This window comes from Leucoraja erinacea, chromosome 2 (assembly GCF_028641065.1).
Source record: "Leucoraja erinacea ecotype New England chromosome 2, Leri_hhj_1, whole genome shotgun sequence".
Classification (NCBI taxonomy): domain Eukaryota; kingdom Metazoa; phylum Chordata; class Chondrichthyes; order Rajiformes; family Rajidae; genus Leucoraja; species Leucoraja erinaceus.
Genome location: NC_073378.1, coordinates 3,857,127 through 3,871,241, shown reverse-complemented (window position 1 = coordinate 3,871,241; position 14,115 = coordinate 3,857,127). Strand labels below are relative to the sequence as shown.

At 43.9% G+C, this 14,115-nt stretch overlaps 1 protein-coding gene across 1 annotated transcript in view; it reads left to right on the top strand.

Annotated features, from left to right (window-relative positions):
- The window catches only part of si:dkey-118j18.2 (uncharacterized), a 55,081-nt gene that overhangs the window by 17,114 nt on the left and 23,852 nt on the right, over window positions 1-14,115 (top strand). The window contains exon 2 of the mRNA XM_055650946.1: window positions 4,876-4,969. The gene's annotated coding sequence lies outside the window, so the exon portion shown is untranslated. The remainder of the gene's footprint in view (window positions 1-4,875; window positions 4,970-14,115) is intronic.

The following is a 14,115-nucleotide window of genomic DNA, read 5'->3' as shown; positions in this document are numbered from 1 at the left end:
AGGATCTTCAACTTCTGTCCATGCAGTCCTGCTCCATCACTGATGTCAGAGATAAAGTTTGGAACACACTGACGTTCAGAGATCGATCTCTAATAATAGATTAAATTAATATAAAGTTAAAACTTAAACAGAAAGTTGGGATTTTTAAGCTATCGTGCAATGCAGGGTTTCAAAACTTGTTTTGCAGAAACCTTTCAAAAGCTTCTCAAAAGACATTCCACACTCTCTGGGGGTTTCATCTTCTCCATGACCATCTCTGAAAGAATATGTGGTGCAGAAAATGAAATGGTTGTTTACGATTACCTGAAGTTGGAATGCAAAGTATTTAAAACATGGTTATTTATCTCTGGAATTCTCTGCCACAGAAGGCAGTTGAGGCCAGTTCATTGGCTATATTTAAGAGGGAGTTAGATGTGGCTAAAGGGATCAGGGGGTATGGAGAGAAGGCAGGTACAGGATACTGAGTTGGATGATCAGCCATGATCATATTGAATGGCGGTGCAGGCTCGAAGGGCCGAATGGCCTACTCCTGCACCTATTTTCTATGTATCTATGCTGAACATTCCCTGGATGGTTAAATCTTTTTGATAATATTGGGAATATCCTAACATCTATCTGGCTTGACATCGTATGCGTTACAAAATTATCAAATTCCCCGTCTTAAATTGACTCCACTCAGTGATTTGGTATTTAAGAAGGAACTGCAGCTGGAAAATCGAAGGTACACAAAAATGCTGGAGAAACTCAGCGGGTGCAGCAGCATCTATTCGGGCCGAAACGTTGCCTATTTCCTTCGCTTCATAGATGCTGCTGCACCCGCTGAGTTTCTCCAGCATTATTGTGTACCTGCAGTGATTTGGTATGTCGACAAGAACTCGTCAAACTTCTAAAGGTGTGCAGTAGACAGCATACTGACTGGTTATACCTTAGCATGGTTTGGCAAGTCAAACGCCCAGGAACGAGGAAATTACAGGGTGATAGATTCTGCCCAGTGCATCATAGGTACTGATATCCCCACCATCAAAGAGATCTATAGGAGCAAGTGCCTCAAGGCAGTACATTTAATCAGAATTGAACAAACGTGACCATGCTCTCATTTCACTACTACCATCGGAACGAAGATATAGGAGCTATGAAACCATGACCACCAGATTCAGACTGTTGAACGCTATGCAACACGAACCGCGACAACTATCATCTTCTATGGGCTGTGTGCTTTGTTGCACTACGGAGGTCAGCACAGTGGCAGAGTTGCTGCCTTACCACACCAGAGGCCTGGGTTCAATCCTGACTGTGGGTGCTGCCTCTACGGCATTTGTTCGTTCTCCCTGTGACCAAGTGGGTTTTCGCCGGGTGCCCAGGTTTCCTCCCACAAGCCAAAGATGCGCAGGTTTATAGGATAATTGGCTTCTGTAAATTCTTCATCATGTGTAGGATAAAACTGGGATAACAGAACTGGTGTACAGTTGGTCAGGCCAGAACATAGAAGGCCGAAGGGCCTGTTTCCACTGTGTATCTCTAAACTGAACTAAACAATTTTTATAAACTTATGGTTATCTAGTATTAAAATTGTTAATTAAAAGAAGTATAAATCATTCATTCAATTTATTATTTTTTTAACATTTTTATTAGAAGCAAACATATTATGGTAAAGTATAGTTACATATTATAGTAAACACTTTTCATATACATCACTCGTACATTATTAAAATTTTCAATTGTCGATTAATTCTGCTTCTAGTGTTTTTTTTAATATATAGATAGAGAGAAAAAAAGAATTACAAATATCAAAAAAGAGAAAGGTGGAATGAATTACTTATAATACGCCTGGAGACTTTTGCGTATAGAGCTAATAGGTCAACGGAAGATGTCATCAACACAGCTCTACATTCTGCACTGGCACATCTGGAGCGTCCTGGCTCGTATGTGCGGATGTTATTTGTAGATTTTAGTTCTGCATTTAATACTATCATCCCCAGCAGAATGGCGGACAAACTGTCTGATTTAGGTGTTAATGCAAACACATGTGGATGGATTAAGGACTTTTTAACAGACCGCCCACAGACTGTCAGGATGGGGTCCAATTACTCCCCAGTCCTGATGCTCAGCACAGGAGCGCCACAAGGTTGTGTGCTGAGTCCAATCTTGTATACAATATACACTTATGACTGCACACCAACACACAGTACAAACAGGATCATCAAGTTTGCGGACGACACGACTGTGGTGGGATTGATAAACAACGATGACGAGTCTGCCTACAGGGATGAAGTCCAAAAACTGACCGTCTGGTGTACCACAAACAACCTGGTACTAAACCCATCAAAGACAAAAGAACTTGTCATTGACTTCAGGAGGAAGAGGAGAGAGGAACCTGCTCCCTTATACATCAAAGGAGACATGGTGGAGCGAGTCAACGACTTTAAGTTCCTGGGAATAAACATCTCCCAGGACCTCAAATGGCAAATGAACACCGTCACTCTCGTGAAGAGGTCTCATCAGCGGCTGTATTTCCTAAGGTCTATACGGAGAGCAAACGTCTCACAGCCGCTGCTGCTGTCCTTCTATCGATGCGCCGTGGAAAGTATCCTCACCTATGGAATCCTGGTGTGGTTTGCCAGCTGTACTGTGGCTGAGAGGAGGGCACTGCAGGGCATTATAAAAACTGCGCAGCGCATTACAAACGCTAACCTGCCCTCCTTGGATGACATATACAAGGCCCGATGCTTGCGCAGGGCCATAAATATCAAGAAGGACACATCCCACCCTGCCAACCACCTTTTTACTCTGCTACCCTCCGGGAGGCGATTCAGGTCTCTGCAGGCTCGCACTGGTAGACTAAAAAATAGTTTCTACCATTGTGCGATAAAAGAGCTTAACTCCAATAGTGAACACTGGGAAGCAAGAAGTAACTTCGAGGAATACCGCTAAATTATTTTAATCTCTTTTAAAAATGTATTTATATTCTATTATTAACTGTACATATGTGCATTGGTGTCGTGTTGTATTTCTTTTAACGGAGGAGAAGCAAATGAAATTTCGTTGCTCAGTTTTGTGCAATGACAATAAACATATTCTATTCTATAAGTTCGTAGATTTTAAAGTATGACATTTCATCTAATCCTGAGTTCAAGCTTCAGTTTGGTTTTCGGGCTGGACCAATCTATTCCTTCAAATAGTTAATGAATGGAGCCCATATTTTAACAAAAAGTTCTTGTTTGTCCATTAAGACGCTTCTAATTCTTTCTAGATGTACGGTCTCCGACATTTCCACAATCCACATTTTAATTGTGGGGGACATTCAATTGATTCTGTTGGCAATATTTCCGTGTGTTATTGTTTATGGGTCGATTAAGCTGCAGCAAGTATGAATTTAATTGTTCTGTTGTCAGTACAGACAACATATTCACTTCCTCCTCTGGTGTACGGTGACTCTGGTTTGTAGCATCGGCAAAATGTACTGCAGTCCCTGTGACGCCACCTCCCAAACCCATGACCTCTATCATCAAACAGGGCAGGAACGTTGGATGCATGTGAAGGACCACCTGAAGGACTCTCCCTCCCACTATCATAAGCCACTCCTTTATCATGGCTGCTACCCAATTGTTGGCGTTACCTACCCAATAGCATTGTGAGCACTTTCGTTAGAGGGCACCTCGCCAACACCTTCTCAGATGCAATTAAGGAGCAATGCTGGCCTTGCTGGTGGGGCCCCATTCTCCCCCAAAAAAAACACGTCAATGGTGTTGGATGAAAAGTTTTATGTCAGTAGCCCTTGACCCTGAGTGATGTGCACTATCCTCCACATTCTGCACTACGCTGTCCGTACATGCCGATCCTTTGTTCCCTGCTTAACGTGAGGTGCACAGTTCTTAACGTCCCAAGTCAATGGTTCACAACCGCACAGTACACAATACTGGGTGGCTTGGTCAGTCCACACTTCAGCACACTTGAAGTTTGCATTCGTTTTCAATTATCTTCCATTGGGATTGTCAATACTTTATTTTTATACATACTTACAGTATCATGAAGTAACTGATCCAAATAAGTTGTTTGCAGCATGTTGGGTCTCCAGGATTGGTGGCCTGATGGTGCTTAAGGGGTTGGACAGGCTAGATGCAGGAAGATTGTTCCCGATGTTGGGGAAGTCCAGAACAAGGGGTCACAGTTTAAGGATAAGGGGGAAGTCTTTTAGGACCGAGATGAGAAAAACATTTTTCACACAGAGAGTGGTGAATCTGTGGAATTCTCTGCCACGGAAGGTAGTTGAGGCCACACAGTTCATTGGGTATATTTAAGAGGGAGTTAGATGTGGCCCTTGTGGCGAAATGGATCAGGGGGTATGGAGAGAAGGCAGGCACAGGATACTGAGTTGGATGATCAGCCATGATCCAATTGAATGGCGGTGCAGGCTCGAAGGGCCGAATGGCCTACTCCAGCACCTATTTTCGATGTTTCTATGTTTCTAGCATTTCCTTTGAGGATATGTAACTGGCTTTTGTTGATTTTTGATCATTCCACCGAGTTTCAGTAGGAAGGGGGAATATCCAGGAATGATTGACAGCTGACTGAAAGCTGTTATTAAAAGTTACTGCATTTCTGGTATGAGCCAATTCTGTATCGGGTGGGGGGGAGCATAGCAGAAATGTATTGTATTGCCATCGTCTCATCTTGCAAACTCAGTGCATCTTGACATTTTCAATTTGCCTGAAGGGAGCAACTGCTTCAATGTGGTGTTTCATATTTGCGTGATATTAGAGCTATATTTTGCATATGAGACACCATGGACTCCTTTCTTTGAAACCTGTTGTAAACAAAAACATCAGTGGACAGCTATCAGGAGCTAACTTGTATCTTTTTGTTCCTTTCCTGTAGACTTCAGATTGACTGGAGTATGAAACTTTCTACTTGCTGAAGATAGCTACTGATCTGCATTACCTCCTGTGCCCCTACGCTGAATTTGTTGAAGGTGTGTGGACATTTTACTTAATGGCATTAACGAATAATGTTACTCTGAGTTTGTAAGCTCACTTGTGGAAACTATGATTTTGGAATAAGCATATTGCTGCCAAATCCCCAATGGTTTCTGGAGAACGGCTTGTCCAATGGTTACAATTATCAGCAGGCCTGCCAACATCAAAAAGGTCATAGCATCCTTCTGGTTGACCCTCCCTTTAATTAACATCAGAAGCTTTGCTTTAGATATTTGCATTTCGTTTAAAACGTATCTCCAGTTTTCCAATGTCAAATAAAATCTTACATTTTCAAGCTGTAGAGTAATGCGCAATGCATTAAGTTCTATAAAGAATAACACATTATTTCAAGTAAACTATTATTTCTCAATGTCAACTGTAGGATTAAATTAGAGCTGATTCTTTTGGAGTTTACTAGTTTAGCAAGATTTCAAAGCTGTATTCTGCTTTGGGTAAAACCGTTCATTGCGATGACTGATTCTCATCTTGTCAGCTAGACTCTACTTAGATGTGCCCTTGTAAATCCTAGTGCAATTACAGTCGCCCACAGTTAATAACTTGAGGATCTCTGTATTGCAAATTACAATAATGTAACCTCATTTGAGTGGATGCTCAATGTATACTGTTCCCAATAACACTTTTTAAAATGATATACTTGTAGCTTTTCTGTCGTCAATCTTTAAAAACAATTATTCAGTGCATGTTGATGTAGAAATCTCACAGTTCTTCCGTTTGCGTTTACTTGAAATAGTTTTGCTGGACTTTTTATTTCTTCAAACGGGCACAATTATGTTCTTCTCCAATGAGATATTCATAGGAATGTTAAACTATACTTGCCAATTCTAATAGTTTGTACAGTCCGAGCCAGATTTGCAGCTGGTCAAAGCGAGAGCTTTTCAGATGTGGGAATTTTTTTAAATAGGAATTTATTTCTGTTTCTGGTGTCAATTTATGACTGTTTCAGCAGATAGATTGGTATTTGATTAAGTTGGTTTTAAAGTGACAATCTGGGAACAAAGAGCAGATTTGTGCTGCGTGTTCTGCATCTTGTTGCTTCATCTTGGTGCTAGATTTGATTATTAGATAATTGCAGAGAGTCATGGCTGACGTGTTTTGTAAAGAGAAAGTTGACTCTTTTAGATCCCCACGCACAGCCTTCTGTAATGTATGGGCCCTTTGTGCTGTTGGAGCATCCCAGCTGACATTGGTGGGGTTGGGGAATGTTAAACCTAACCCTGCCAAATCGAAGACAGTTTGAATTCCGTTAAACTACAACTCCAGGCTTGGGTGGGTGGAGCAGGCAAATTGTTTTAAAACAAAAGCTGAAAACATTCTGAATTTCTTCTGCAGTTGTATAGGGCTCTGGTGAGACCACATCTGGAGTATTGTGTATAGTTTTGGTCTCCTAATTTGACGAAGGGCATCCTTGTGATTGAGGCAGTGCAGCGTAGGTTCACGAGATTGATCCCTGGGATGGCGGGATTGTCATATGAGGAAAGATTGAAAAGACTAGGCTTGTATTCACTGGAGTTTAGAAGGATGAGGAGATATCTTACAGAAACATATAAAATTATACAAGGAGTGGACAAGCTAGATGCAGGAAAAATGTTCCCAATGTTGGGCGAGTCCAGAACCAGGGGCCACAATCTTAGAATAAAGGGGAGGTAATATAAGACTGAGGTGAGAAAAAACTTTTTCACCCAGCGAGTTGTGAATTTGTGGAATTCCCTGCCACAGAGGGCAGTGGAGGCCAAGTCACTGGATGGATTTAAGAGAGTTAGATAGAGCTCTAGGGGCTAGTGGAGTCAAGGAATATGGAGAAGGCAGGCACGGGTTATTGATAGGGGACGATCAGCCATGATCACAATGAATGGTGGTGCTGGCTCGAAGGAGGCTCATCAGCGTCTCTTCTTCCTGAGGAGACTGAAGAAGGTCCATCTGTCTCCTCAGATCCTGGTGAACTTCCACCACTGTGCCATCGAGAGCATCCTTACCAACTGCATCACAGTATGGTATGGCAACTGCTCTGTCTCCGACCGGAAGGCATTGCAGAGGGTGGTGAAAACTGCCCAACGCATCACCGGTTCCTCGCTCCCCTCCATTGAGTCTGTCCAAAGCAAGCGCTGTCTGCGGAGGGCGCTCAGCATCGCCAAGGACTGCTCTCACCCCAACCATGGACTGTTTACCCTCCTACCATCCGGGAGGTGCTACAGGTCTCTCCATTGCCGAACCAGCAGGTCGAGGAACAGCTTCTTCCTGGCGGCTGTCACTCTACTCAACAACGTACCTCGGTGACTGCCAATCACCACCCCCCCCGGACACTTATTATTATTTATTCAAATCGTTTGCTATGTCGCTCTTCCAGGGAGAAGCTAAATGCATTTCGTTGTCTCTGTACTGTACACTGACAATGACAATTAAAATTGAATCTGAATCTGAAGGGCCGAATGGCCTCCTCCTGCACCTATTTTCTATGTTTCTAGGAATTTCTCATAACTATTCAGATACAAAAACTTGAATGTTGAACTTAATGTTTCAGTCTGTTTTCTAAAGACTAGGTAAAGGTAAGGCTTAATTTTGAAGACCTGGTGAAAGTAGAATGGGAACAGAAGATTGTCAGTAAAACAACCTCTGGGAGTTCTTCTAAAAAAACGAGTATGAATTCAGGGCCAGCATGTTCTGGCAAAGATGAAAGCAAAAACTGGCAAGATTAGGTTACTTTGGACGAGAAAGGATATTGAAGGTTTGATCCGGAATAAAATAAAGTTGTGTCGGAAGGAACTGCCGATGCTGGTTTAAACTGATGATCGGCCCAAAAAGCTGCAGTAGCCAACGGTTTAGACCACATCTCTGGAGAAACGGAATTGGTCACATTTTGGGTCGAGACTCGAAATGTCACCATTTCCTTTTCTCCAGAGATGCTGCCTGACCCACTGAGTTACTCCAGCTTTTTGTGCCGAGCTTCAAAATGATGCGTATCGGGTATGAGTAACTGTCCAGGACAAGGGGTCACAGCTTAAGGATAAGGGAGAAAATCCTTTAAAACCGAGATGAGAAGAACTTTTTTTCACACAGAGAGTGGTGAATCTCTGGAACTCTCTGCCACAGAGGGTAGTTGAGGCCAGTTCATTGGCTATATTTAAGAGGGAGTTAGATGTGGCCCTTGTGGCCAAGGGGATCAGAGGGTATGGAGAGAAGGCAGGTACAGGATACTGAGTACAGGATACTGGATGATCAGCCATGATCATATTGAATGGCGGTGCAGGCTCGAAGGGCCGAATGGCCTACTCCTGCACCTAATTTCTATGTTTCTATGAATCGTGGGAATCTCAACACACATGGGGTGTATAGATCTTCTTGTGTATGGCGTGCACAGCCTAAAGTTGTAGTACAACTTGTTCTATTTGATCTTATTTGATTGTGCGCGCCAGGTTGAAACAGGGCGGACCACGTGAACGTTGCAATCTTCCCATGGTGGTATAGATGAGAACTAGAGAAAGAAAGGAGGAGGGCAAAAAGGGCCATGAAATATTCTTGGAGACAATGATGAAGGAGAATCCAAAGACATTATATGTGTCTGGAGTAAGGGAGTAGCTGGGGTAGAGTGGGTCCCTTCAGCAATTACATGTGGAGTCGGGGCATGATGGCAAGGTCCTTGATCATTATCTTTCATTTGTGTTCAGCAAGGAGAAGAATGTGGAAGATTGGGTTCGGGGAGGGGTATGTGAATAATCTGAAGCATATCATTATTTGGAGGATGAGCTTGGGATGTCATGGAACACAGGTTGATAAAGCTTCATGGTTGGACAAGATCTCCCAGAATGCAATGCGAAGCAGGGATGTCATGCTAAGGCTTTGTAAAGAACTGGTCAGACCGGATTGAGAGCAGTTCTAAGCAAAGATACTAGAGTGGAACAAGCTAGTCCACTCGACGAAAAAGCAGTAGTAGGTCATGGGTAATCTACAGCACCATTTCCGTAACCGTCTTCCGGCTCCGCTCCAGTATCTTCGCTTTGGTCATGGCGTCCATATAACCATATAACCATTAACCATATAACAATTACAGCACGGAAACAGGCCATCTCGGCCCTACAAGTCCGTGCCGGCACAACTTTTTTTCCCTTAGTCCCACCTGCCTGCACTCATACCATAACCCTCCATTCCCTTCTCATCCATATAACTATCCAATTTCTTTTTAAATGATACCAACGAACCTGCCTCCACCACTTCCACTGGAAGCTCATTCCACACCGCTACCCCTCTCTGAGTAAAGAAGTTCCCCCTCATGTTACCCCTAAACTTCTGTCCCTTAATTCTGAAGTCATGTCCTCTTGTTTGAATCTTCCCTATTCTCAAAGGGAAAAGCTTGTCCACATCAACTCTGCCTATCCCTCTCATCATTTTAAAGACCTCTATCAAGTCCCCCCTTAACCTTCTGCGCTCCAGAGAATAAAGACCTAACTTATTCAACCTATCTCTGTAACTTAGTTGTTGAAACCCAGGCAACATTCTAGTAAATCTCCTCTGTACTCTCTCTATTTTGTTGACATCCTTCCTATAATTGGGCGACCAAAATTGTACACCATACTCCAGATTTGGTCTCACCAATGCCTTGTACAATTTTAACATTACATCCCAGCTTCTATACTCAATGCTCTGATTTATAAAGGCTAGCATACCAAAAGCTTTCTTTATCACCCTATCTATATGAGATTCCACCTTCAAGGAACTATGCACGGTTATACCCAGACCCCTCTGTTCAACTGTATTCTTCAATTCCCTACCATTTACCATGTACACATCTACAAACATAACATACTGTTCTGCTATAAATTGCTCCAATCGCCAATGTAGGTGACCCGTCCTGTCTTTCTTCAGGTTCCCCATTAAGGACAAAAGGTGAGAAAAAATGTATTACTTTCTGTCGTATAGTGAAAATATTATTTAGCCCGTTTGATCTCTCGTTGTAGCTCAGTCCTCGTGGCAACATCCTGGTAAATCTAATCATCAGAGCATTTTATTTCTGCCTCTCTGTGATCTAATATAAATTCAGAACATACAGACTCTGTTGTGTAGTGAAAATATTATTAAACAGTGGGATTAGATGAATTACAGAGTACAAGTTAAATACAAAAGTCAATTCAAACACAGCACATGAGCCATTTAAACAGAAAATTTTAAAAAACATTTAAAAAGAAAATTAACAGAATTATGATTTATTAACATCTGAATCATTTATGAATTAACAGAATTATGAATCTAACCCTATATCACACACACAACGCTGATTACACTGCGAGGGGCATAACTGAAGTTGGGTCGGGTTTACTGAAATGGCCGACGTTCCTCTCCGTTGCGTGCTACACGTCAAGAGAGTCAATTTAATTGTCATTTGGACCCCTAGAGGTCCAAACGAAATGCCGTTTCTGCAGCCATACATTACACACAAATAGACCCCAGACACAACATAATTACATTTTACATAAACATCCATCACATAGCTGTGATGGAAGGCCAAAAAAAACTTATCTCTCCACTGCACTCTCCCCCCCCCCGATGTCAGAGTCAAAGTCAAAGCCCCCGGCTGGCGATGGCGATTGTCCCGCGGCCATTGAAGCCACGCCGGGTGGTGCGAGGTCGCACACCGGGTCTTGATGTTGGAGCCCCCGGTGTGCGCTCGCAGAGTCCCGCGGCCATTCCAGCCGCGCGGGGCAGTGGTGTCAGGCCCCGCTCCAGGAGCTCTTCAACCCCGCAACACGGGCGGGAGAATTCGCCATTGCAGGAGCCCCGAAAAGCGGTCTCCCTCCAGGGAGCCGCGGGCTCCCGGCGCCGCCGTCCGCAGACCCGCAGCAGCAGCCTCCGACTCAGCAGCGGCTGAGTCAGCCCATTGGATTTTGCAGCAGTGGTCTATCTTGTTCCACTCTAGCCCCATATCTGAGGAGGCACGTGCTGGTGTTGGAGAGCCTCCAGAGGCTTAGGAGAATGATCCATATACCCTTGAAAGTAACAACATGGGTTACATAGAAACAGAAAATAGGTGCAGGAGCCTGCACCGCCATTCAATATGATCATGGCTGATCATCCAACTCGGTTAGGTTAGTTGAGTGGTGAAGCAGGCATATGGCATGCTTGTCTTCATAGGTCGAGGTATAGATTCTAAAAGTTGGAAGCTATGTTGCAACCTTGCAAAGCACTTGCTAAGACCTCACTGGATTATTGTGTGCAAGGCTGTTGCTACATCGCAGGATGGGTAGGGTGGCGCTGGAGCAAGTGCAGAGGAGATTCGTCAGGCTTGGCTTGGAGGACTTTAGTTATAGGGTGAGATGGGAAAGGCCAAGTTTAATTTCCCTGGAGCAAAGGAAGATGATGATGTCAGAGGTATACATAATTATAAAAGACATAGGATAGATAGATTTTGTTTTGAGTTTACATGGATCGAGTTTTTTGAGTTGTCTTTGTGAATTTTAGTAAAAATTTGGAGTCAATTATAAAAAGATGAAATAGCCGCACATTTGGATAGCAGTAACAGGATCGGTCCGAGTCAGCATGGATTTACGAAGGGGAAATCATGCTTGAGTAATCTTCTGGAATTTTTTGAAGATGTAACTAGGAAAATGGACAAGGGAGAGCTAGTGGATGTAGTGTACCTGGACTTTCAGAAAGCATTTGATAAGGTCCCACATCGGAGATTAGTGGGCAAAATTAGGGCACATGGTATTTTGGGTAGAGTGCTGACATGGATAGAGAAGTGGTTGGCAGACAGGAAACAAAGAGTAGGGATTAACGGGTCCCTTTCAGAATGGCAGGCAGTGACTAATGGGGTACCACACGGCTCGATGCTGGGACCGCAGCTATTTACAATATACATCAATGATTTGGATGCAGGGATTCAAAGTAACATTAGCAAATTTGCAGATGACACAAAGCTGCGTGGCAGTGTGAACTGTGAGGAGGATGCTATGAGAATGCAGGGTGACTTGGACAGGTTGGGGGAATGAATAACCTTTAATAATCCTTTACAGGAAATTACAGTGCCACAACAGCTTCAAGACAGACATAACACCACACATTTCAACAGATATCTTCAATACATAATAAGTTAAAATTTTTGTGCATTATAAAACCTTATAGCAGCTGGTATACAAGACTTCCTATGTCTCTCCGTTTTGCACATTGGTGCAATCAGTCTCTGACTGAAGATGCTGCACTTGATCACCTTCAGGGCGTGGAGTGGGTGAGTGGGGTTGGTCATTATTGAGCCTAGTTTTTTCAGAGTTCTGGCCTCTGCCACCTGCTTGACCGTTAGTTGCTCAGCCCCAACCACTGAGCCGGCCTTCCTGATCAGCTTGTCCAGTCTGTTTTTGTCCGCTATTCGGGCGCCTTCTCCCCAACAGGCCACAGCAAAAAACAGAGCACTGGCCACCACTGAATGGTAGACACTGCACAATAGGGGTTGACAGATATTAAATGACTTTAGCCTCCTTAAAAAATACAGTCTACTTTGTCCCTTCCTGTACACCGCCTCCATATGACTCTTCCAGTCCAGCTCACTGTCAAGCTGCACACCAAGGTACCTGTGGCTGGCGACCACCTCCACCTCAGTGCCCCTGATGGTGATTGGTCTTGGTTGAATCCTCCTCCTCCCCCTCCTGAAATCCACAACTATCTCCTTCGTTTTTTTGGTGTTGAGATGGAGATTATTGTGTGCACTCCACTCCACAAAGTTGTTAATTGTGTCTCTATACTCCTCCTCATTGCCCCCTTTGATGAGGCCTACAACAGCTGTGTCATCTGAAAATTTCTGCAAAAAGCAGCTGTTGGTGTTATATTGACAATCCGCTGTGTAGATGGTAAACAGGAATGGAGCCAGCACAGTTCCTTGTGGAGCCCCTGTGCTGCTCAGGATGGTGCTTGAGACATTGTTCTGTAGGCGCACATACTGTGGTCTGAGGAAAAGGTAATCCAAACACCACAGTACCATTAATGGATCCACCTTCATCTTCTCCATCTTCTCCCCTAGCAGTCGAGGCTGAATTGTGTTAAAAGCGCTAGAGAAGTCAAAGAATGTAATTCTTACAGATGCATCAGGGATGTCCAGATGTGTGTACGCCCTCTGCAGCATGTAAATAAGGGCATCATCGACACTGATGTTGGGCTGATATGCAAACTGTAAAGGATCCATTTGAGTTGACACACTAGTCCTGAGGTAGGAGAGGACAAGTCTCTCAAATGTCTTCATAATATGTGAAGTGAGCGCTACTGGTCTGTAGTCATTGTGGTGAGTGGGATAGGTCTTCTTTGGGACAGGTACCAGGCAAGATGTTTTCCACAGCCTTGGGACCTTCTGTAGACGCAAGCTCAGGTTGAACAGGTGTGTTAGGATACCACCCAGCTCTGAGGAGCAAGTCTTCAGTAGCCTTGGGCTGATGTCATCGGGCCCCACTGCTTTCCCTGGCTTCAGTCTGTCCAGCATCATCTTGACCTGCGCAGTATGAAGAGTCATAGGTAGGGCTGGTGGTGTAGTAGTAGGTGGGAAGGGGGGACCCCGTGCAGATGACATCTCAGGAGTGTTGGAGAGAGGGAGGGGAGATGGTGAGGAAGCATCAACGGTCAGCAGACCAGGTGGGGGAGGCTGAGATTGTGTTGGGCAGTCAAATCTGTTGAAAAATCTGTTCAGATCATCAGCCAGACTCTGTTCACCATCAGGCAGTGTACCGCCCTTCTGCTTCATACCCGTGATCTTTTTCATTCCAGCCCATACCTGCTTCACTCCATCTTGCTGCAGCTGTCGTTCCAGTTTGAGCCTATATGCTTCTTTCCCCTCCTTAATCCTCACCTTCAGTTCCCTTTGAATTTCTTTGATTTTATTCCTGTCACCCACCCTGAAAGCCTTTTTCTTCTCATTTAGTAAGGCCTTCAGGCTGCTGGTAATCCATGGTTTGTTATTGGGGTAGCAACGAATTACCCTGGATGGCATGATGTCATCATAACAGAAATTGATGTAATGGGTAATGCATTCTGTTAGGCCGTCAATGTCTTCCCCATACTCCTCACAGAACACATCCCAATCTGTTGTCTCAAAACAGCACCTTAGGGCTTCATCAGCCTCAGGATACCAGTCTCTTAATGTTCTGGTGGTGAC